Source organism: Dipodomys ordii, unplaced genomic scaffold (genome assembly GCF_000151885.1).
Source record: "Dipodomys ordii isolate 6190 unplaced genomic scaffold, Dord_2.0 Scaffold17, whole genome shotgun sequence".
Classification (NCBI taxonomy): domain Eukaryota; kingdom Metazoa; phylum Chordata; class Mammalia; order Rodentia; family Heteromyidae; genus Dipodomys; species Dipodomys ordii.
Genome location: NW_012267233.1, coordinates 9,687,054 through 9,709,429, shown reverse-complemented (window position 1 = coordinate 9,709,429; position 22,376 = coordinate 9,687,054). Strand labels below are relative to the sequence as shown.

The 22,376-nt window shown below is 40.1% G+C and overlaps 1 protein-coding gene across 2 annotated transcripts in view; it reads right to left on the bottom strand.

Moving 5' to 3' along the window:
- Positions 1–22,376, bottom strand: part of Ncald (neurocalcin delta) — a 395,542-nt gene that overhangs the window by 198,061 nt on the left and 175,105 nt on the right. The window contains exons 1-2 of one of the 2 annotated variants that reach the window (XM_013012594.1): positions 11,792–11,849; positions 3,945–3,994 (exon numbers count right to left, since the gene is read on the bottom strand). The gene's annotated coding sequence lies outside the window, so the exon portion shown is untranslated. Of the gene's footprint in view, positions 1–3,944; positions 3,995–11,791; positions 11,850–22,376 lie in introns of those variants that run through there. The other variant, XM_013012593.1, reaches the window with a different exon arrangement.

Below are 22,376 nucleotides of genomic sequence, written 5' to 3'. Positions count from 1 at the left end.
AAAAAACATTACTAGAACAAACAAAAGAAAGGTGAGAGATTGAAGGTATGGTTCAAGTGGCAGAGTGCCTGCCTAGTGTGTCAGAAGCCTTGAGTTCAAACCCCAGTACTGCCCAAAAAAGGAAGAAGAAAAGATAGAGGCAGGGAGGGAGAGAGGGAGGGATGGAGGGGAGAGAAAAGGCCATGGACATTTGACAATGGTATTCTGTTATTTGAACTTCTGCAGCACAGGTTCTTAAGGTGCACAAACATCATTGACAAGGAGTTAGCATATTTATGTGCAAATTTCTTCACTGTTAAAAAAGAAAAAGAAAAAAAAAGACTACTCAACACTGGAAGAAAAGTACTATTGATATAGTCTTATGAGCTAACTCCAACCATTATTTCTTGACTCCTTGATCATATAACCTGATCTGAAAACTCTGAGAGGCACTGCTGAACAATTTGTGGGTCAGCTTAGAAGTAGGAGGTGAACATTTCCTATGAGTCCATCCATTCATTGGTTTGCTCCCCTGTGTGTGGGGGAGATCCCAGTGATCACTTCCAGTATGCTTATAATGCTCGTGTTGCAGTACGCATGCTCAGTGACACCTCTGGCATGTCATGCTTCTGGGTAATTCTCACCCATGGATGGCAGGCCCAACCTGGCACTTGCTTTTAGCCAATTAGAGCATGGCATTAACAACTGAATAGACACTGCCTGGACTAGGTCACTTGCAATGGAAGAATCCATCTCAGTAGACCAGAGAGTTTCTCCTAATGGCTTAGAAGAACTAAGCTGCCATGGTATCAGGACTGTGAGATGCCAGACAGGAGAACAGTAAGAGACACCTGGGAGATGAATGTGACTCCATGTGTCAGCCACAGAGAGAATGACTAGTTCTACAAGCTCAGCTGAATTTTGCCGACAACCACCAGAGCTAGAGCAACCTCAGCCTCCAGAAAGGAACACAAGCAGCCCACACTTGATAGCAACTCTGTGGGATCCGAAACAAATATGGAGCTCCTGCCATACCACAACAGACAACAGAATCACATGGTTAGAATCCCCCTTTGTACTCAAATAATCACCCTCTCAAAATGTTTTGGCTTTGTCTTTTTTTTTTTTTTTTTTTTTGTCAGTTGTGGAGCGTGAACTCTGGGCCTGGGCGCTGTCCCTCAGCTCTTCAGCTCAAAGCGAGCGCTCTACCATTTGAGCCACAGCGCCACATCCAGTTTTCTGGTGGCTTATTGGAGATAAGAGTCTCACGGACTTTCCTGCCCAGGCTGGCTTTGAACCGAGATCCTCAGATCTCAACCCCCTGAGTAGCTAGGATTACAGGTGTGAGCCACCAGCACCTGGCTCAATTTTTATTACTTGTTTGTTTTTCATTTGAGACAGGATCTGTCTCTGTAGACACAGCTACCCTTAAACCTGTGCTGTTCCTGCCTCAGGATTCTGAGTGCTGGGATTATAGGCACCTACCACCGTACCCCCTCCCACCCCCAGGAGCTTCTTCCTCATTTTGTGGGTTACTATAAGTGTGTATAGAATCATAAAATTCAAAACTTCAATCTAGAATATAATTCTTTATGTGTGAGTCTCAGAATAAATGAATTAGGTTTACTTTTTTCCAAAATATTAAAATAACGTAGAGTTTCTTAAAAATTGCAAAAATTGTATGGGCTGGGAAGATGGCTCAGTGATAGAGCGCTTGCCTTGCATGCTTGAGGCCCTGGATTCGATTCCTCAGCACCACATAAGCAAGAAGAAAAAAGCCGAAAGTGGCACTGTGGCTCAAGTGGTAGAGCGCTAGCCTTGAGCTGAAGAGCTGAGGGACAGTGCCCAGGCCCAGAGTTCAGGCCCCACAACCAGACCCCCCCACCAAAAATTGCAAAGTATTCTTCCAAACTAGTTGTTTGTTGTTATTGGTTTTTTTTTTTGGGGGGGGGGTCCGGTCGTGGGGCCTGAACTCTGGGCCTGGGCACTGTCCCTCAGCTCTTCAGCTCAAGGCTAGCGCTCTACCACTTGAGCCACAGTGCCACTTTCGGCTTTTTTTCTTTTTGCTTATGTGGTGCTGGGGAATCGAACCCAGGGCCTCATGCATGCAAGGCAGGCACTCTGCCACTGAGCCACCTTCCCAGCCCTGATTTATTTTTTAATAAATGTTTTAGTTTTGAATATTTAGAGACTGATGGGAGTGTGGTGAAGAGGGTGCAGAGAGTTTCTGTGAATCCCAGACCACTCCCCCAGCATCAGCACCTGACATTACAGGAGCTTTATCACAGTGAGTAGACCAGTATTTATACCTCATTGTGAATAACTCCCATCCTTTAGTCAGACTTCCTTAATTTTATATGACACCTTGTTTCTGTCCCAGGAGTCTCTGCAGGACTGCATGTGACATTTAATCATCACATCTGTTTAGACTTCTCCTGGTTGGGACCACTTCTCAACCTTCACTTGCTTTTAATGACCTCAACAGTCTGGAACAGTACTGGTGGGATATTCTGTGGGAAGCTCCTTGAGTAGTAGAACTTCTCTCGTATCTTTTTCATGATCAGAGCCTGGTAGCAGGTTTGGGGAAGATGACCCCACAGGCAAAACCATGTCAAAGCCATCTGCTCTCGAAGACATATCACTGCTGATGGTAACCTTAAGTCCTTGGCTTCAGGTAGCATTGGGCAGGTTGCTCCATTGCTTTTTCTCCCTGCCTAGATTGAATACCACATGTGGTCCCAATAGGGGTGATGCTTTATGTCCTGAAAAGCAGAATGTCTACATGGTTCTGCATGGGACAGTTCATTCTTCTCATCTATTCAATTTTCCAATCACTTATGCATTTAAGTATAGATACATATTTCATACTTAGGTTATATCCCAATATAATGTTGTTTAGATTGGTTCAGCTTTGGCCATGGGGAAGTTGTCCTGTTGTCCTTTTGACACATAACCATCATGTGGACTTTTATTTAGTGCTATCACTCTCTGGTACTGTAAGATGCTCTGAGCTCCTTGTATACATCTTAAATATCTCCTTTGCCAGTCACAAGCAGGCATTTCTTCTCAGGACACTCTAATAACAATAAGCACACTACTCTGAGACCCTGATTTGGGAGTAGTGTACTTATTGTTATTAGAGTGTCAGACCAGCTTTCACTCACTTCAACAATCGAAATCGGAACCTTGGGATAGTCCTATATTCTTAAATTTATTCTCATTTATTTAATAATCATTATTTACAGAGATAATTATGCACCTGGCACTTTTAAAAAACATTTTTTAAATAGCATCTCATGTAACTCTTGTCATACTCTCATTGCAACAAAACATGCAGGCTTGTAACAGGTTTGTTACATGGATGAGAAAAAAAATCAAGGCATCAAGAGAGTTTGGATATGTGCCTCAAGGCATGTAGCTATTATGTGTCACAATCAGGAAGTAGACCCCAGAACCTGGATCCACATTTGGGGTACATGTTGCCCCACAGCAGTGAAGACTTCACAGAACTGCCAAAGGCAATTGAATTAACTCATTATCCTTAAGAAATATCCGTCATTGACCAGTAAGTGCCAGTCTGCTACAAATTAACAGATGCTTAATGCCATTTGAGAGACCTCTTGGATTAAGGCCCAATGTAATACATCAGAAGAAGATATTGTCATGTGCCCTCGAGAAGATTCTCACACTGCCTTGGATGAGGATGTCACATTAAAACTGCAAATTTAGCCTTATTATACTATAATGCCCAACGTGATAGGCAGTGACTTATTTATTTCATTTCTATCCATGGATTATTTCTGTACGTTTTTAAAATGTACTATCTTTTCCATATATGAAATACCCATTTATTCTATTCGTTGATAAAATATTTGGACAAAACTCTTGCAAAAACCATTGGACATAAATAAAGTCCCCACAATTTCCATTTGTAGCTAAGAAAAAAATTCTCAATGTAGGCTTACTTTATAGCTGCCCCTCGCAGATAGTTCCAAGAGACCAAAGTCGAGGTGATCTGAAAGAAAACAGGCAAAGGAATAGACTGAGTACAAATATCTCAAAGGACTCATTCTCATCTACCCCAGGGGCAGAGCATTGTGATTTGGGTTTGCTTGATGATAATGCTTTTGGGAAAAGGGTGTGCAGGTTAGGGTGGAGATTTCAACTCAGCAAAATAGACTCCCTTAGAACAAGAAGGCAGGGGCAAACATGCTGGGATGTTTGTCTTCTTTGTTGAAAGTGAGCACACTTCTCAAAAGGAGAGAGAGCAATGTGGCCTTTCTCTCCATTTTTCTTTTTTGTGGTCTTCACCTGTAGTTCCAAGAAAGCACCAAATGGATTCCCTTTCACATGTATATCAAAGGAATTAACATAGCACCTGCCATACAACAACAAGAGTTTGGGAACTGGCTTCCTTTTTCTGTGAGGATAACAGAGGAGCTTGAACTCCAGGCTTTTCAATTGCTGGGTAGACACTCTACCACTTGAGCCATGCCTCCAGCCCAACACATTAGTAACAAGTCACAATAATTCACTCATACATTGGTTAGATTCATAGGGCAGGACTGTGTAGAAGAAAAGAATGACCCAAGCTATCAGCCTGTGTGAAAACTAACTCAGCAAGTGTGACTGCAAAGGCTTCAAGGGAGAGGACATGGCTCACTGGGTCCCAACGCTACTGGAAATGTACCTGACAGCTACAAACCCTCCTTGAGAAAAAGCATACTTCAGTATGGCTGGATTGCTAGTCTAGACGATCTAATTGCTCTCTCTATTATAGCTTCAAAGGCATGACAAATGTCAAAAGCTCTCTGGGGAGATGTTTTCCAAAAAACAAACAAAAAAATCCCAACTTTTATCACTGAATTATTACATACCTGTGTTACTTTTCTTAGAAACAAAAATCCCAAAAAGTGTGTCGCTGTTTGTAGTTCTCAATGTCTTCCATTTTTATTTTTTAAAAAATCAATCGAAATAATTAAATAAGAAAAGGTATCCTACCTGATGTGTTAGGAAAAAATGTAAGTTTTGGATTTCTGTGTAGATGACAGTGTACCAATCATTGAAGACTACATCTCCGTCAATATGCAAAGGACTCAGGCGCCTCTTTGCACTTAGCAGAGAATTGGATTCAGGTAAAGGAGAACTGGGTGCTTTCCCAGAGTTAATAAATTTGTCCCTTTGAATATGGAACAGAGGAAAATATAATTCAAGAGAAAGGATCTCGGGCAAATTATTGAATCTCTACATGTTCCAGAAATGATAATGCTTATTTTACTTTTAATGTCAGCAAAGTCTGACGTAAGATAGTTTAATTTTTTACTTATGACAACTGTACATTTGATAGATATTACAGAAGAAGTTTAGCTTCACAAAATCTAATCTTTCCAAGCATCAGTTTGAACTGGAAAAAAAATCCATGAGATAATCTTTATGTATTTTCCTTCATCTTAAAATTGTCTTGTTGACATCTAAACACATTACAACTTGGCAAATGACATTCTAAGATCCTACATTGATAATATATAGGCTTACTTATAAATGTAGGCTTTTTAAATGTAGGGTAAATTTAGTATTTGTCACACTTTAAAATATATATAAACCAGGTGTCAGAGTGTCATACCTGTAATCCTGGCTACTCAGGAGGCTGAGATCTGAGGATTACAGCTAGAAGCTAGGCTGGACAAGAAAATCCATGGCACTTTATCCCCAATTAATCACCAAAAAAGCAAGGAGCAGAGTTGTGGCTCAAGTTCCTTGAGCAAAAAGGCCAGGCGACAGGGCTGGGGCCCTGAGTTCAAACCCCAGGACTGGCACAAAAGAGAAAAAGATGTGACAATATATGTAGTTAATTTCATTTCAGACTTATAGAATTGTTTTTGAGTGGAGAAATACCAGATTAAAACAGCAAAGTGAGTGTTTTGATCTGTCATGGGGACCTTCTCCAGCATTAGCCCATGTAGTCCAAGAAAGATTATCCAAGGTCTTAGACTCCAGCAGGGTAAGAAGGAGAATTCTGTCTGCTCTCTGTGCTATTGTCATAGTCCACAGATGTACATTACAAAACACCCTGTCTTACCACTTTTTATTTCCTCAGAGATCGATGAGACAATGATAAAGGTGGGGGTAATAGCAGTGTGGACATGGAAGAAGACAAAATTACATTGCCAACAGCGTATATGAACTATTCTTTACATAATGGCTGTTTCCATTAAAATGCATTCACAAAGAGAAAACATATAGAATTCTGCTCTCTGTATGTCCATCCAAAATTCATGCTGGAATTTAATCTCTAATGCAATCATTTTAAGAATAGGTCCTTTGAGAAGTAACCAGGTCACAAAAGCTCTTCCCTTCTGAATGAGGTGAAAGCCCTCTTAAAAGACATAGCACCCAACCTTTTTTGCTCTTTGTCCCTCCAAGTGAGGCTATAGTATTCAAAAGCAAACAGCCAGCCCTCACCAGACACAAGGCTGCCAGTACCTTGACCTTGAACTTCACAGCCTCCAAAACAGTGAGAAAATATGGCTTTGTCCTTTTTGTATTTGTTCTTTATACATTTTTTATTCCTTATATATTTTGTTCTTTATATATTTCCCAGTCTCAGGTATTTTTTATAGCAGCATGAACAGACTAAGACAACATGTATGTGTGTGTGTGTGTGTGTGTGTGTGTGTATGTACATATCAGATTATATATAATATATAGTATATATAGATATATATCTGCTATATATATTACAGATAGACTATATATTAGTCTATATATACTCTACATAGTATATACAATGTATATATAGTATATGTCTCAGACTATGTATAATATATAGGCATAAAATATATAGCATATATGCTATAAAATTATATATACCATATAATGCATGTATATATCTTTATATATTTTTTCATATATGTATATATGTGTATATGCTTTTGTTCTTATAGATTGTGTTCTCAATATATTTCCCAGTCTCAGATGTATGTATATATATGTATAAATATTTATATATATATACTATATTTAACATTATAATATAATAAAAGTAATAATATAATAACAGTTATATATTATAAAGCCTGTTATTAATATTATACTATACAATTATGATATAATAATATATTTATATAATATATGATCATATAAGAGATCTGATATATTATAATACATTATTTATATTATATATAGTTTGTTATATATATAAAATAGACTAAGATAAACATAGCCGATATGTATATATGTATATTATATGTATATTAGCTAATTACAATTCTAACTTCAGGGAGGCATGAGGATAAGGAAGAAAGAAGACAAGAATGGAAGTCACGGAGTCTGGGATCTAGTTTCACTTTAGCTGTTTGTTAGCAAACCTGACATAAGAGCAATCACTCATCACCAGTAACTGTCTACACAGCAAAAAGGCATGTATTATACTCTATATCTATATCAAACTTTTCAGTTAAGATTTTCATCAGGAACTTCATGATTTATGAAAAATCAAATAAAGCTTACCAAATTGCTTTTTCAATAGCCTTGGGTGAAGACTCATAATTAATACTCATATTTAAAATAATTTACATATTTTTGATGTACATATACAGATTTCCAGGTTTATGTATTCTTGAAGGTGTGAAAGCATGGAATATTTGGATTTAAAAAAGGGTTTGGAAAGGTTTGGAATACTATATGAAACTACTTATAGTCACCACACTATTTAGCCCCTATTCCTAATCATTTTATCAAGACATGATGCCATCCATTCACGCTGATGGCGAATGAAATAGTGGCTGGTCTGTCATTGTTGATAGGCAACTTTTCACCCTCAACATGGCATTTTCCAGAGCAGTATATTTTAACAAGTGCTTGTAAATAGAGTCCACAGCTCTTTACATTTAGTTTTAATTTGATTTAATAAGTTTGGTAATTTGTACTTCGGAATCTGCTTTTTCCCAGGAAGTGGAAAAACCTTAATATTTATTCATCTGTGAAAAAAAAATGGGCCATGTTCCAAAACACAATTAAACTGGAAACAGATGATAGTCATCCTCTCGGGGGCATTTAGCCTAAGCTAAATATACTCACAACTCAGCTGACCCTTGCAAATCCAGCCACCACCGGAACCAGAGCTGTGGCAAGGGCATCCCTGCCTTGCTCTGCAGTGAAAAGCCACGCATCCACTAAGGTCGGGGAGGGAGCACATCCAAACATCATGCAATCAACACTCCTGCATTTTACATCAATGTCTAATAAGCATAGCTGAAACCATTTCATCACCTGTTTCCTACTTCTAGGCTGAGTCCTTCAGTAAGGATTAATTTAGTTCTTTGCACTTGGGCAAACATGGGCATAAATGAGGATGCAACAGATTTAATAGGATTATAGCTTCCCTTAAAAAAAAATTGCTGAGCTAGGGTGGAAATGGTGGTGTTTAACATGATCAAGGCCAAGGGCTCAACCCCCAGTATAAAACTAAACAAAAGACAACCTACTACCTCACCATCATTATACATGGCACAAGCTCACTTAATCGAGGTCTTCCCCTGAGGACCCTTCAGAAGCTATGATTTGCTCTGCTGCCCTCATTCTCTCTTTCCCTCTCCCCATTGCTTTGGTTAACTGGAGATAAGTGTCACATGGACTTTTCTTCCTAGGCCAATTTCAAGCTGTGATTCTCAGATCTTAGCCTCCTGAGTAGCTGAAATGACAAGTGTGAGCCACCAGTACCCAGCTAGTCCTATTTTTTAAATGAAGGGTACCAAGAGTTAAATAAGTTAAATGAGATATCCAGGCTGGCACTCTACAAAATGGCAGAACTAACATTTGACTCTGACGAGTCATTAAGTAACTTCTCCGCACAAGTGTCCTCACTTCAGTTCACTGGGAAATTCTGGAAGTCCCAGCCCTTCAGGGAAGATTTTTATGTGATATATAAGTAGAAAGGCCAATGATATAACCTGTTCAACTTAGGAAAAGATAGGGTATGGGATAAGGTCATGGTGGGTCTCCCTAGAGAAAGGGTCAACTTAGGGAGAACAGTACTCATTTCCTACTAAGCTGAGCTAAAATGGATATCTAAAACGGGAAGTGCCAGGCAGGTGGCTCCACAGCCCCTCCACACCAAACAGAGACTGGTCCTCTCCTCCTCCAGCCTTCCTCTTGTGTTCCAGTTATTACTAGTTTGCCAGCATCACCCACCAAGTAGCAGAAATGATCTTGGTCCTAATCTTGCCATCCTCTGTCACCCAGCCTTGCTTCTCTTCCTGTCTCCTTTTGCCTTCCCACCAACATGTGCATTTACTCATCATTCGTTATTTAGAAAACAGCTGCTGGCTGAATGTGCTAAGCACCAGGTGAAAGCCCCTGTTTTCACAGAGCATACAGCTTCAAGGGAGAAACACACAGCATAGAAATAAACATGTCCATCAATATAACATTTGCACAAGGCCGTGTGTTCAAGCCTCAGTCCCCACACAAATGTATATATAAGCAAGTGCTCATTGTAGTGAATGACCAGAGGCAGAGCGGATCTGAGGTAAGACAGAACATAACAGAGAAGGGTCTATGGGATGAAGGACGCTGAGAGGGTCTTTTAAGTTGAGAGTAAAGATGAGGAGCCAATATTACCAATAATAGCAATCTGAGCAGAGGGAACAGCTATGCAAAGACCCAGGGATAGGAAAGTATATCAGTTATTTTTGGTACTATGACCTAAACACCTGACATAAACAACTTAAGGAAGGAAGGATTCACAGGGTCACAGATTCAGAGGGTTCAGTCTGTGGTTATTTGGCTCCATACACGTGGGCAGAACATCATGGCAGCTGGAGCAGGTGGCAAAAGAAATTCTTCAGAGACAGCAAAGGGCCAGAGACAAGATACTCCAAAGATCCCACCCCTAGTGACCCATTTCCTCCAACTAAACTCTACTTCTTAAACTCTCTAGACCACTCAAAATAGTAGCAGCAAGCTTTGATATATGAGCCTGTGAGACTCACTGCATACACAAACCACAACAGAAATGGTCCGTGGTCCCCAGAGTCTGAATATAGATGAGAATGACAAGGGAAGGAGATGGTGACTGAGTGGGTAGAGCCCATTTGGAGTTTGGATTTTATTCTGAATGCAAATTGTTCTCTGATTGCTCCCAGAAGAAAACATATCAGAGAAAGCAAATCTAAAAGTAACCAAAAAGAAAATACCTTAACAAATATTTTCATATCTTATACAGCCATTATAATGAATAATATTAGATCATTTTTAGAGAAATGGATGGACCGAGAACAAATCATGGTAAGTGAAGTAAACCAAACTCAGACAGACAACAGCACATGTTTTCTCTCATATGTGGAAGCTAGACATAAATACTTGACAGATTATAGAGAACTCTAGGCATTCATACACAGTGAGACCAAAGGTAGAACACAAAGGTACAATGAGCTAGTTCACAGAGATGTTCTTGTTGTCAAAACAAGCAGGGACCCTGTCCTGGAGACAAATAATCATGAGTAAATAAAGGAATCCACAAACCAAACAGATGTGTGATAAAGGAAAATAAACAGAAAGCTGGGGTAGGGAATATTGGGAAAGAACAGAGAAAATGGCTCCCCACACCATACATTAATCCCAATTTCTCAGTTATCCAGTAGGATATTCTGAAATACTTACACATAGATTATCCGAAAGCCATAGACCTAAACCCACAGTATCCCTTGCACTATACAGGATTTGGCATGGCATGTTCTTCATGTATCCCTGTTATTTCTCTCTGACCCTTTCTAAACTTCTCATAAGGCATCTGCTTGATAATCTACCCCAAAGTTTGTTGAACTCATCGAGCAAGTGTTCCAAGAATCCACTATTTCCTCATTGGAACATCAGACCATTTGGTCCATTAGACTTCTATGATAATGGTAAGTTACTAAATGATAAGTTACTAGAATTGATTTTAGATTTTATGTGCATAGGCTCATCGTATTTTTGTGTGTGTGCAGGGCCTGGTCATGGTCCTTTAACTTTTTTGCTCAGATCTCAGTCTCCTGAGGAGCCAAGATTACAGGTATGGCCCTGGCTTGATTAAATGTCTGTGTGTAATACAGTATTGTAATTAACCTTTGTGGTTCTCCTATTCTCTTCTAAGAAATTGGGAAGCCACAGCCCAGAAGGGAGAAACATCTCCATGGTAGAGTCATGGAGAACTGAATTTAGACAGTCTGACTCAGAGTCAAAGCTCTTGTTCCACAATGCTTAGTCTTATTCTCAAAGGCAGCCAGCATAAACTTTGGGTCCTACAGATTTCTGTGCAGAAAAGGTCATAATTTTGATCCTGGTCATCAGGATGGGCAGGCAAACAGCATGATCCAACTCAGCCTCATTATTTCTAATTAATTTTTAATAACTGAGCAAAGAACAATAAAAAAACTTACAAATGGCAATAAGGACACTCAGCAAGTAATTGCATCTAGGAAAATGTGTGAGTAACAGCAATGACCTATGGTGTATAATCAAGCATGAAGCTGAATTCAGATCTTTTACCTTTGCCAAGCATGGGGACAGAAACATAGTTCCTGGTCATTACCTGTGATCATCTCTAGCCTTTTGGCTTTGCCAAAGGTTAGAATCAGCCAAACTGATTATTTCTGAGTGAAATAATAAAAGTCCTATCTCAGTCAAGAGATAATGTATAGTATGCAATTGATGTCATTATTAAATATACTTTGCAAAATCTAGGATTTATCAGCATTCACATCCAATTGGAATTTTCATGCAGTGAAAGAAATATGTTTACTATTATAGAAGGCCAAGTTTATCTATGTACCTTGATTCTAGAAGAAAAATTCTTCTGCCTCAGCAATTGTATAGTAGATCCTTGGTATCTGTCAATAAGCATTCAATGAATTAATGGTAGGACAGGAACTAAGAGTTGTAGCAGCTGTATAAATTAGGATGAGTGAATACAGACCTTTCCCACAGTTCTGGTGGCCATGGGCAAAGGACAGTACTTTCCCTCATTCAATGTTCCATTTTTCAGTGTTAGAAAAACTCACAGATTCGAATCACTGGAAGCAACACATCTTAATTGATAAGATGTCTGAAGAGCAGCTTTAATGAGGTTCGCTTTTGTAAATCACACAGAAACTAATTGCACAGGAACCAGTGGCAAGCATTACTAAATAGGTTGTCTCCCCAGCCCTTTCAATTGCTTAGATAATGATTGTTTTTAATTAATTCTTTCTCTTTATTTGCAAATTGGAGTTCCTAAAAGCTGCAAGTAGCTCAACTTTTCTTCTTATCTCCATTCTGGCTGACAGAAGAATTTGCTTGGCTAGTCCTTTCTTCTTAGTTAAAAAAACAACAACAACAAACTTCTCAACCTTATCCAAATAGCCTCAAATTCTGATTTAATTAGTGAGGTTTTATAATCATTAAATTTGGTGTGCTTATCAGCATGTAACACAACAGTCACCTTGAACTGACAAGCCTGGCAGAGAGAAATGGAAAATACCATTCAACAAGGCATCTTTGAACATCCCTATCTGACCGATGTTCAGACTAAGATCCAGAGCTGTTAAATAAGGGCTGAAGGTGAGACAGCTAACAGGGTCAAAAGATACATGCATGAATTCTCATATGTTCTCTAAATAACCAATATAAATGTAAACATATATAATATGTTTATATTATATCTAATATACTAATATATATGTAAACATATGCACGATCATATGCCCTTATACAGAAACATTAACTAAAGTATGATGTATGCATGAGAGGATTCCAATGCTGTCACTCCTTTAAACAAGTAACTTATAGTTACACAAAATAAATACCAGAAAACAAAATCATGTATTGTCAGGGGAGGGGTGTGGCAGATGACTAAGAGAGGAAGGGTGGGTGAATACAGTAATAATATTCAATGTATACATATGAAAATGAAACTAGATACATTGTGAGGATGGGGGGATTAGAGAGATGGGGAGAACGATGAAAGAGAGAGAGAGAGAGAGAGATGAGACAGATAGTAAGTGGCTGTATGTCATATTGTAAAATAAAGAGTGAGTTCTCTGATAAGTGACTCAATACCTAAGTGGATCTTTTAAAATAGTAACCTTAGTATGCATTTCCTGCTATTTTTTTTATCATTTGATATTCACATCAAAGTCGAAGTCCTGCTTCTTGGAACACATGCCTCCCTTCTGAGCACAGTAGATTTTATTCAATTTGTATTTTTGACAGGAGAAGGACCTAGAAATATGTGGTGTATTGAAATGAATCTCAAATACTTTTGGAAATGTAGTAATGTAGTAAAGTAAAAGGCCAGGGCTAGTTGGTAGCTTTAGGTAGGCAATGGGAAGGGATCTGTTTAGATAGTAAGGAGAACTTCCTGACAATAAGACAAGATAATGGAAATGAACCAAGGAAATTAAGTATAAAGGTAAGTAATATCATTATCTATAATGTATCATTCACTGGAGGAAATGAGTGTGGAAGCAAAAAAGTGGTGAGTTTTAGATGTCCTCTATAAACAATGACACTAGGAATTAAAACACAACTGAGTCTATGTACACAGCAGCATGCAGGAGGGTAGAGGATACTCAGAAGACAGATGAAGAATAATGGTCACAGCTGTTAAGCCAATGATGATCTAAATCCAGAGCAAGACAAGCTCTAGGTTTGGACAGAAGATATTACAAAGCACCCTAATGCACTGGATACACTGCACAAAACCTGATTGGTAAGCGTTGGATATAAATACAGCACAAAAGTGAATGTTGTAAGTTCACCAAATCTACCATCAACCTTCAAATTGGAGCTTGAGTTGGTAAATTCTACCACCAAAGCTATACAAAAATATTTTAAGTAAATTTTTTAAAAAATATTTACAATACAATAAAAAAATGTGATAAAAGGCCAGGCGCCTGTGGCTCATGCCTGTAATCCTAGCTTCTCAGGAGGCTGAGATCTGAGGATCACGATTCAAAGCCAGCCCGGGCAGGAAAGACCATGAGACTCCTATCTCCAATAAACCACCAGAAAACCGGCAGTGGCGCTGTAGCTCAAGTAGTAGAGCACTCGCCTTGAGCCGAAGAGCTGAAGGACAGCGCCCAGGCCCAGAGTTCAAGCCCCATGACCCACAAATAAATAAATATAAATATAAATATATATATATAAATGTTTACAAATGATTTTGAGGAACAGGATAAATCCCAACATTTCATCAAGGAACAAGTCCACTACATGCAGGATTTTAGTCTGAATTAGTAACAAACAAAGGTAATGTAGAAATTCTTTTATGAATGCATTTCCCCTCTGCAGGCAGAGTACTTTGGAAACCTTAAGAATAGTCTGTGCTTCTCTCCTATCAGAAGTCCAAATGAAGCTTGGTGCTGGTAGTTCACACTTCAATTTTAGCTACTCAGGAGGCTGAGATCTAAGGACTGCAGTTCAAAGCCAGGAATGTATGTGAGACTCTTATTTCCAATTAACTAACAAAAAGACAGAAGAGCTGTGGTTCAAATAGTAAAATTTCCCACCTTGAGCAAAAAAGCTAAAGGACCGTGGCCAGGCCCTGAATTCAAGTCACAGTATTAACACACACACACACACACACACACACATGTGACACACACACACACACACACACACACACACACGTGCCGCTGGCTCACACCTATTATACTAGCTACTCAGGAGGCTGAAGATCACGGTTTGCAGGCAGCCCAGTCAGAAAAGTCCAGGAAACTCCTATCTCCAATAAAATACTTAGAAAGAGCCTGAAGTGGTGCTGTGGTTCAAGTGGTAGAGCACTAGCCTTGAGCACAAAGAGGCTCAAGAACAGTGCCCCATCCTGAGTTCAAGCCATAGGACCAGCAAAAAAAAAAAAAATCTAAAGAACATTAATTCATTATCTGTATAAATTAGTGTTTGCGACAATCCTGATGTATAATATAAAATTAACTAGGTTCCAGAAATAACTATCAGCGCCCTCTTCCAAATACTGTGAAAAACAAGGCTCCATGTTGGTACTCCCACCATTTCCAAACCTGCAAAGGCTGCAAAGTTATTTCTAAGGGAGTAGGAATGACAGGTGACAGAGTGGTGAGTGACCATCTCAGTCCTTACTGTGCATGTCTTAAACTAAATCACTGTTTGATGATTATTCGGTATAGTTATTAGTATTTCACAAGCATGGGCTTCAAGGTAGAAGATATTGTCTTGCCCAAGAGGACTCAAAATTGTAAATAGCAAATTCATGTTTATTTCCTTTTTTTTTCCTCCAAATACCTGAGGGTCAAATGCCCATTGAAGAAATTTGTAAGACTTCCCTCAAATGAGTCTTCTTTGGAAAATGACTTTTCCCAGATTGACTGTTCTTTCTGGAGGCAGAATTCCATTTGGAATCAAAGATAGGAAACTGACACTTTAAACCAAGTAAATGATTTCCAGAAAGCAGTGTGAAAAAGAGAAGATCCAAATCTCACTTGACATCATTCATTTCAAATACTGTAAGACCTTCTAGGAAGAATAGGACCACATGTATTCTGGGTACTCGTTCCACTCTGCACGTTAGAAACCGTACAAGCTGATGAGAAGAGAATATCCCCAAATAGAAGATTTAACCCATTTGTTGTCAACACCTATAGCACAGAATACTTCACCCACAAGCTCTAAGACAACATCTTGAGTTCCCAAGTGTGTCTCTATTGTGGCAACTTTCCATCTTACCCAATCTCAAACAGAAAGAATAAAGAGGCTATTATGGAAAACATTATGACAGAAAGAATATGAGTCCATTATGGAAAACATTATGACAGAAAGAAAATGAGCCCATTAGGGAAAACATTATGACAGAAAAAGTAAAGAGTCCATTATGAAAAACAAAACCCAAACAATGATAACAGTGTGAAAATGCTGTAAGAAACCATATCGATGTGCTATGGGAGCATAGGAGGCACAGCTCCTCCTTGGCCTGTTGGAAAATAATTTTTTAGAATGCAATCTAACAGCTTCCACAATCAATTACTAAGAGTTGACCTTGGGACAGCATGATTCCAAATGCTTACATGTCTGAGCAAATTGAGTCCAACAAGTCACTGAAAAAAATAGTAATAACGTCTAACATCAACTAAAGGCTTATGTGTAAGCATTATTCTAAGAGATTTTTTTCCCTTTAACTCAATCTCGCAAATAACTCTGTGCATCTTATTACTGAGAGAGTCATTAAGCTTTTTCAAGGTTGCACAGCTAGAAGGCCACTGAGCCAGCCTCTGAAACCAGGCACTCTGGCTCTAATGCCCATATGCTTCCGCACAGTAATTCACAGCTGCGTCCAAATGCCAGCACATATTCACAGATGAAGTCACGGAGGTCTTGCTGATGGGTGGGAGACTAGATACAAAATGCAGATGGCTTGACTGAGCCTAAGTGCTACCTCATGAGAAGAAGCATTTGAGCCAGGGCTTGAAAAGTGAAATCTGAAGATGGAGGGAAAAGGCAGGGTGGTGCTGGGGATGTCATAGAGAATGTGGTCACTGGGAAAAGTCGGGAAAGTGCTATGCAAATGCTGAGGCTTCCTGGCTGGCTCTTCTTTTGTTTTCTTAAAGTTCTGTTCGTTATCTTTAAAGAGTTGTCCAAAAGGATTTCAATGTAACGTGTCATTTTATGTACACAATGCATTTTGATCAAGGTCCCCTCTTCCATCATTCTCCATCATCTCTCTGAACCCCACTCATCCCCTTCAGTCTCCCAGGTCCATTTTCATATGTTTACCCCTCCCCTTGACCTCACCTTCCCCCCACATACACAAGTTCCAGCTTCCTGGTACCCCTTTGTTAAACTGAGTGTTAGTTGATCAAAGGAGTTTCCAGTATTGGAAGCCTCCCTGGCAAATACCACATTTTACTTAATGTTTGTGTCTACATGCATATGATCTTGTATATATTTACATATCTATTTCTAATTTAGATCTAACTTGCACATACCGGAGAAGTCATGCATCCCTTGTCTCTTTGCTGGCTCAGCTCTGGAGGGAAATGTCAGGGAAGACATGCCACACCTCATGCAGACAAGGACAGTGGAAGAGAATAGCATCCCTGCCACCATTGTAGCACTTTACCAACACCCTCTGGCTGTCATTTTGTAAATTCAACTTATAACATAATCCAAATGCCAGAAAACACTCATTTCCTATCTGGAGGAGGCTTTGCAGAACTGATTAGGACTGAAAAGCATCATGCCCTCTTCCTTTTATCAGTAACCTCCTTGACAGATGCATTTACTTTCATTGAATACAAATGACTGTGGGTATTCTGATGAGAAGCACAACAGCTGCAGCTCACTAACTAGATGGGGAGCACTACATCGAGGGTATGAGATCTGTCTACCAGAGCAGGGGAGCCAGAGGCGCCATTACCTGGCACCTTGGGTGAGTCTAATTGACAGGGACAATTTATCCTGTGTTACTGTACCAGCACTCATTAGTTAGTCCTTTCCAGAAACTTAATATTGTTATTATCATCCTTCATAAATGCGGATGGTCACCACTGATGTGAAAGTGAGGATGACCATGGATTGGACCAGCACGCCGGTGGCTGCCATGCAGACTTCCATCTGTAGAATTTGCTATCCACAGCCCACTTTGAAATTCTCCATCATAGGCCATCTGGCTTTAAAACTAACTCAGATAAAGATGGGTGTCTGAACTAACTTTACAAGTTAATCTGTGCTAATATTGAAGTACTAATATTGAAGGGTGACATATTCTAATTTTCTCTGGAACAGTGAACGGAAGACTTTGGAAGAACAGGAGGGAGGTGTATGCCAGTGGCTCATGCCTGACAGCCTAGCTACATGGGAGGTGAGATGTGAGGGTTACCATTTGAAGGCAGCCTGCACAGGAAAGTCCCTGAAACTCTTATTTCAAATTAACCAGCAAAACAGCCAGAAATTGAACTGTAGCTCAAGTAGTAGAGCACCAGCCTTGAGCAAAGTAAATTAAGAGACAGTGCTCAGGCTATGAGTTCAAACCCCAGCACTTGTCCAAAACATAAAAAAAGAGGAGTAGAGCATCAGAGAAGCAGGAAGACAGAGGCAGCAAACAAAAGCTAAAGAACAGCCAGTACCAGAATGAGTGAAACAAGGAATGGGTGAAGCTATAAGGGGTCTTTCTAGTTAAGAATCATCAACAATAACTCCTATCCCACAACCCAGTCTCTTCCTTCTGTGTCCCAGAAGCTGAAATATGTTACCTGTATCCTTTTCCTGTTGGACAGTGTCTACTGGAGACAAATGGCAGGAGAGCAAATGGCAGGAGGAGGGAGAGTGGGAGTCAGTTCCCATTTTGTGTGCCTGTGATGGGAGAGGTTTGAACTCAGGGCATTTTGTTTTACTTTTTTACTCAATGCTGGCACTCTACCTCTTGAGCCACAACTCCACTTCTAGCTCTTTGCTGACTCATTGGAGATAAGTATCTCATGAACATTTCCATTCTGGAAGGCTTCTAACCATGATCCTCAGATCTCAGCTTCCTGAGCAGCTAAGATTACAGGCATGAGCTACTGGTGCTCAGTTTACTCTGTGCTTTTGAGAGTGGTTACATCCCCTTCTCAAGGGCCCCCTTCTCAGTGGGGCCCTTGTCCATGGCCCTTTCCATGTCTCTACTTCTCCCAGGTTGTGGTTTTTAGCATCACATCTAAGAGTTGACAGTGACTTCTCACCGTTGCCAGTTTCCATATGCTTCAACAAGCCACCTGCTTCCATCCTGCTTCTGCTTGCACCTCTCCAAACAGTCCCTTCATTCCATGACCCTTCAAACCTCTTCTTTTGTGACCAGGCACTAAGTAGTGCCACTGTAACTGACACAAAAATCACTGCAGTGACTATGGGAGCATGAACATTGCTTGTGCCCTGCATGTGGTCTCCGAAGCAGCTTCTTACTCGTTCCTTGGCTGCAATCCATCTTTTTCACCTGTGGTAACCAGAGCAGGATTCTCTGAAGAATGAGCAATAAATGCAGTAGTCAGGGAGTCTCTGCCATGCCCTTCTTTATCATGACAATCACTCAGCCAGCTAGCATTTATTCAGGGCTTACTCTGGGCCAGGTATCATGCTAGATTCTGTGGCTAACTGAGGTACAAAATAGACACAATTCACTTCCCTCGTAGGTCAGGGAAGCAGATGGAGGAAGGAAGGAGAGAAAGCAGGGCTGAAAAAGGAACTTCAACAGATTTTTAAGTGAAGTAAGCCAGACCCAAAGAAGCATAGGTCCCATGGTTTCCCTTATTTGCAATAATTACTATACCTCTAGAACAAACTTAGTAGATGAGCATATGTACATATGACCATATAAGATGATGCTAAGTGAAATGAACCCCAAGACATAGGCATAAGAGGTTTTTCTTTGTTGTTTTTAATGTAATTTGTGATTTCTTGTTTCTTTTGTGTATTCTTCCCCCTATGGTTTATCCCTGTTGTCACTGTATTTGATTTTGGTACCCTGGGTATTGTATATACATTTATCTGAATCAGGGAAAGGAAAGGGAAAAACAAAATGGTGAGACAAAGGAGAAGGGGGGAACCAATGCAACAGTGATACTCACAAGACAAAAATGTTGGAAATGATCTGTATAATTGGGGGGGGAGCTAGGGGAGAGGGAACATGGGAGAAAAATGAGAGAGGGGGTAACAAGTGCAACAAGAAATATACTTATTATCTCACTTATCCAACTGTAACTCCTCTGTATATCACCTTGACAATAAAATAAATAAATAATTTAAAAAATCATAGTAAGGCACCTGTGGCTAACACCTGTAATCCTAGCTACTCAAAAGATTGGGATCTAAGGATCATGGTCCAAAGCCAGCCCAGACAGGAAAGTCTGTGAGACTCTTACCTCCAATTAACCATCAAAAAGCTTGAAGTGGAGTTGTGGCTTGAGTGGTAGAGCACTGGCCTTGAATGAAAAAGGATAAAGGATAATGAGTAAGCCCTGAGTTCAAGCCCTACTACCAGTACCAAAAAAAAAAAAAAAACAGCCATGCAGATAAGTTTGTATTTGCCAAGCATGGCATGTGATTCAAGGAGGTAAGAAAATTATAGATAGTCTCATTGAGAACTTCCTTTCTATGTAATGGCTCAAGTTGTTATTGGTCAAACTTTCATCATATGGCTGTATAGCCCTCCTATGGATGAGAGAAAATCAAGCCAAGTAAATACAGAAGACAGTATAAGATAATCAGTTTGGGTAAAAATGATTAGGTAAAGATGATGAGTCCAGGCCCCTTTCTCTAACAACGTGGCTTCTGCTAGTGAAAACAGATATGGATTGGTTTTGACAAATACTCCTCCAAAGGGTAAGCTTCGTGATAAACTAAGGTTAATCCAGACACCATCCTCTATCTCTCTCAAAGCTTCCTCATTCTCCAACGATTCTGTCTCCTGCTAGCAAAGATTCTACTACTTGAAGGGTTCTGAACAGGGGCTAAAACCGTGTACCAGTCACCCCTTTTGTTCAATTCGGAGGGAAGTCCTTAACACTCCCATTTCTCCTGTAGGCGCAAAGCATTTAGAAGTTAACATCCTCCTCCCTTCCCACCTCCTCACCACATCAATTCCCCAGGGCATCAGTGGTGGAAGTTACTAGGACATCAGAACTTCTGTAAAAACAAAAGAGGAAAATCTTTTTCCTTTCTTTCCAAGCCACCCCTTCCTTCATTCCTCCCAATCCCACCCATTCCTCCTCCCCTGCTTCCATTTTTACATATGTACTTTGAATATTATGACTATATTCACCAACCCCTTCCCTCTCCATTTGTCCACCCTCTTCACCTCCCTCCATCAACATTTTGAATAAAACAAAGATTTGTCTTCAGTTTTCCTTGTCACTTGGTGATAAATTAGGGACCAAATAGTACTAAATTCTGGGAGGTCTTATTTTGGGAATTTATAACCTTTGATGTTTTTATGTGACATTTGTGTACTCTTCAACAAATAATTATTGAGTTTCTGTTTTGTGCTAGACATTATATTAACTTAAGGGAGACCAGAAAGAGCCAGACCCACATGGAATCTGCCTTTAAGGGATTTACAGTGTAGCCAAAGAGGCAGACAATTAAGTAATTGCAATAAATTATAGTAAGTGGTGCAGAGGGGAATGAAGACACTTAATGAAGACTTGAAAAGTTAAGAATGCCAAAGTTTTCCCCTTAAATTAATGCCTGAAGGCTGGGTAGGGGATGGATATAAAAGTGTAGATGGTGAAGGATCAGGACAATCCATGCAAGCTTTCTCAGAGAGGAATACTTCATGTGCACAAGTCCTGAGGTGGAAGCTGGGCACCGGTGGCTCATATCTGTCATCCTAGCTACTCAGGAGGCTGAGATCTGAGGATTGCAGTTCAAAGCCAGCCCAGGCAAGTAAGTCCATGAGACTCTTATCTCCAATTAACCACTCAGAAAACCGGAAGTGGCACAGTGACTCAAATGGTAGAGCACTAGCCTTGAGCTGAAGAGCTGAGGGACAGCATTCAGACCCAGAGTTCAAGCCCATGACCGACAAAAAAATAAAAAGTCCTGAGGTGGAAGAGAGGTGTGTAGAGATGCTGAAAGAAGTTTGCTACAGATATAGCAAAGAATGAGAGCTATGGCTAAAGAAGTAAGCCTTATAGACCAGGGCATGATCAGCCTTAGGAGACTATCTAAGGAAGATAGCCTTAACATTAAGGTCACTAGGAGTCTTTAAAGGAGTCTAAGCAAGAAGGTCCATGATTCGTTTCATGTGCCTTTCATGGAGAGGCCTAACTGATTGCAACATGAGATAAGGACAGGAGGCAGGGTGACTGCTTAGGTGTCCCAATGATCCTGGGGAGAGACAATGCTGACCTGGATGTTGGCCCAGGATATAGAAATAGAAATGGAAGTGACGGAGGTAATGAGACTTGGTGATGGGTGGCCAAGTAGATAAAGAGGTGAGTAAGGAGATCCAGGGTTCATCTCTCCGCTCTCTTATCTGCCCACTGCAGCAAAGAATACTTCTAGAAGAACCAGGTGTAGGAAACAAGAAGAAAGATCAAGAGTAAAACCGTAGCTATGCAGAGCTTGTGGTGATTTTGAGCTATCCAAGTCTATCCAAGTATCTCTGGGAGCCAAGAGTTGAGAGTGGGTACAGGTTTGGAATTTGTTAATAGGTAGTTTGAAACTAAATCCATGGGTATACAATGTGTGTGCGCAAGGAGAGGGTATTAACTGAATGAGGAGTCTTAAGAGAGCCCTGGAGATATTAAAATGCAGTCCTCCAGAGGAAGAAGTCTAGAAAAGAGAGACTAAGAGGATGCTAGCATGCACAGAGGCCATTCATATCCCTTGTGTGTGGGGCAGCAGTTGCCTTCCAGACCCTGGATCCAGAC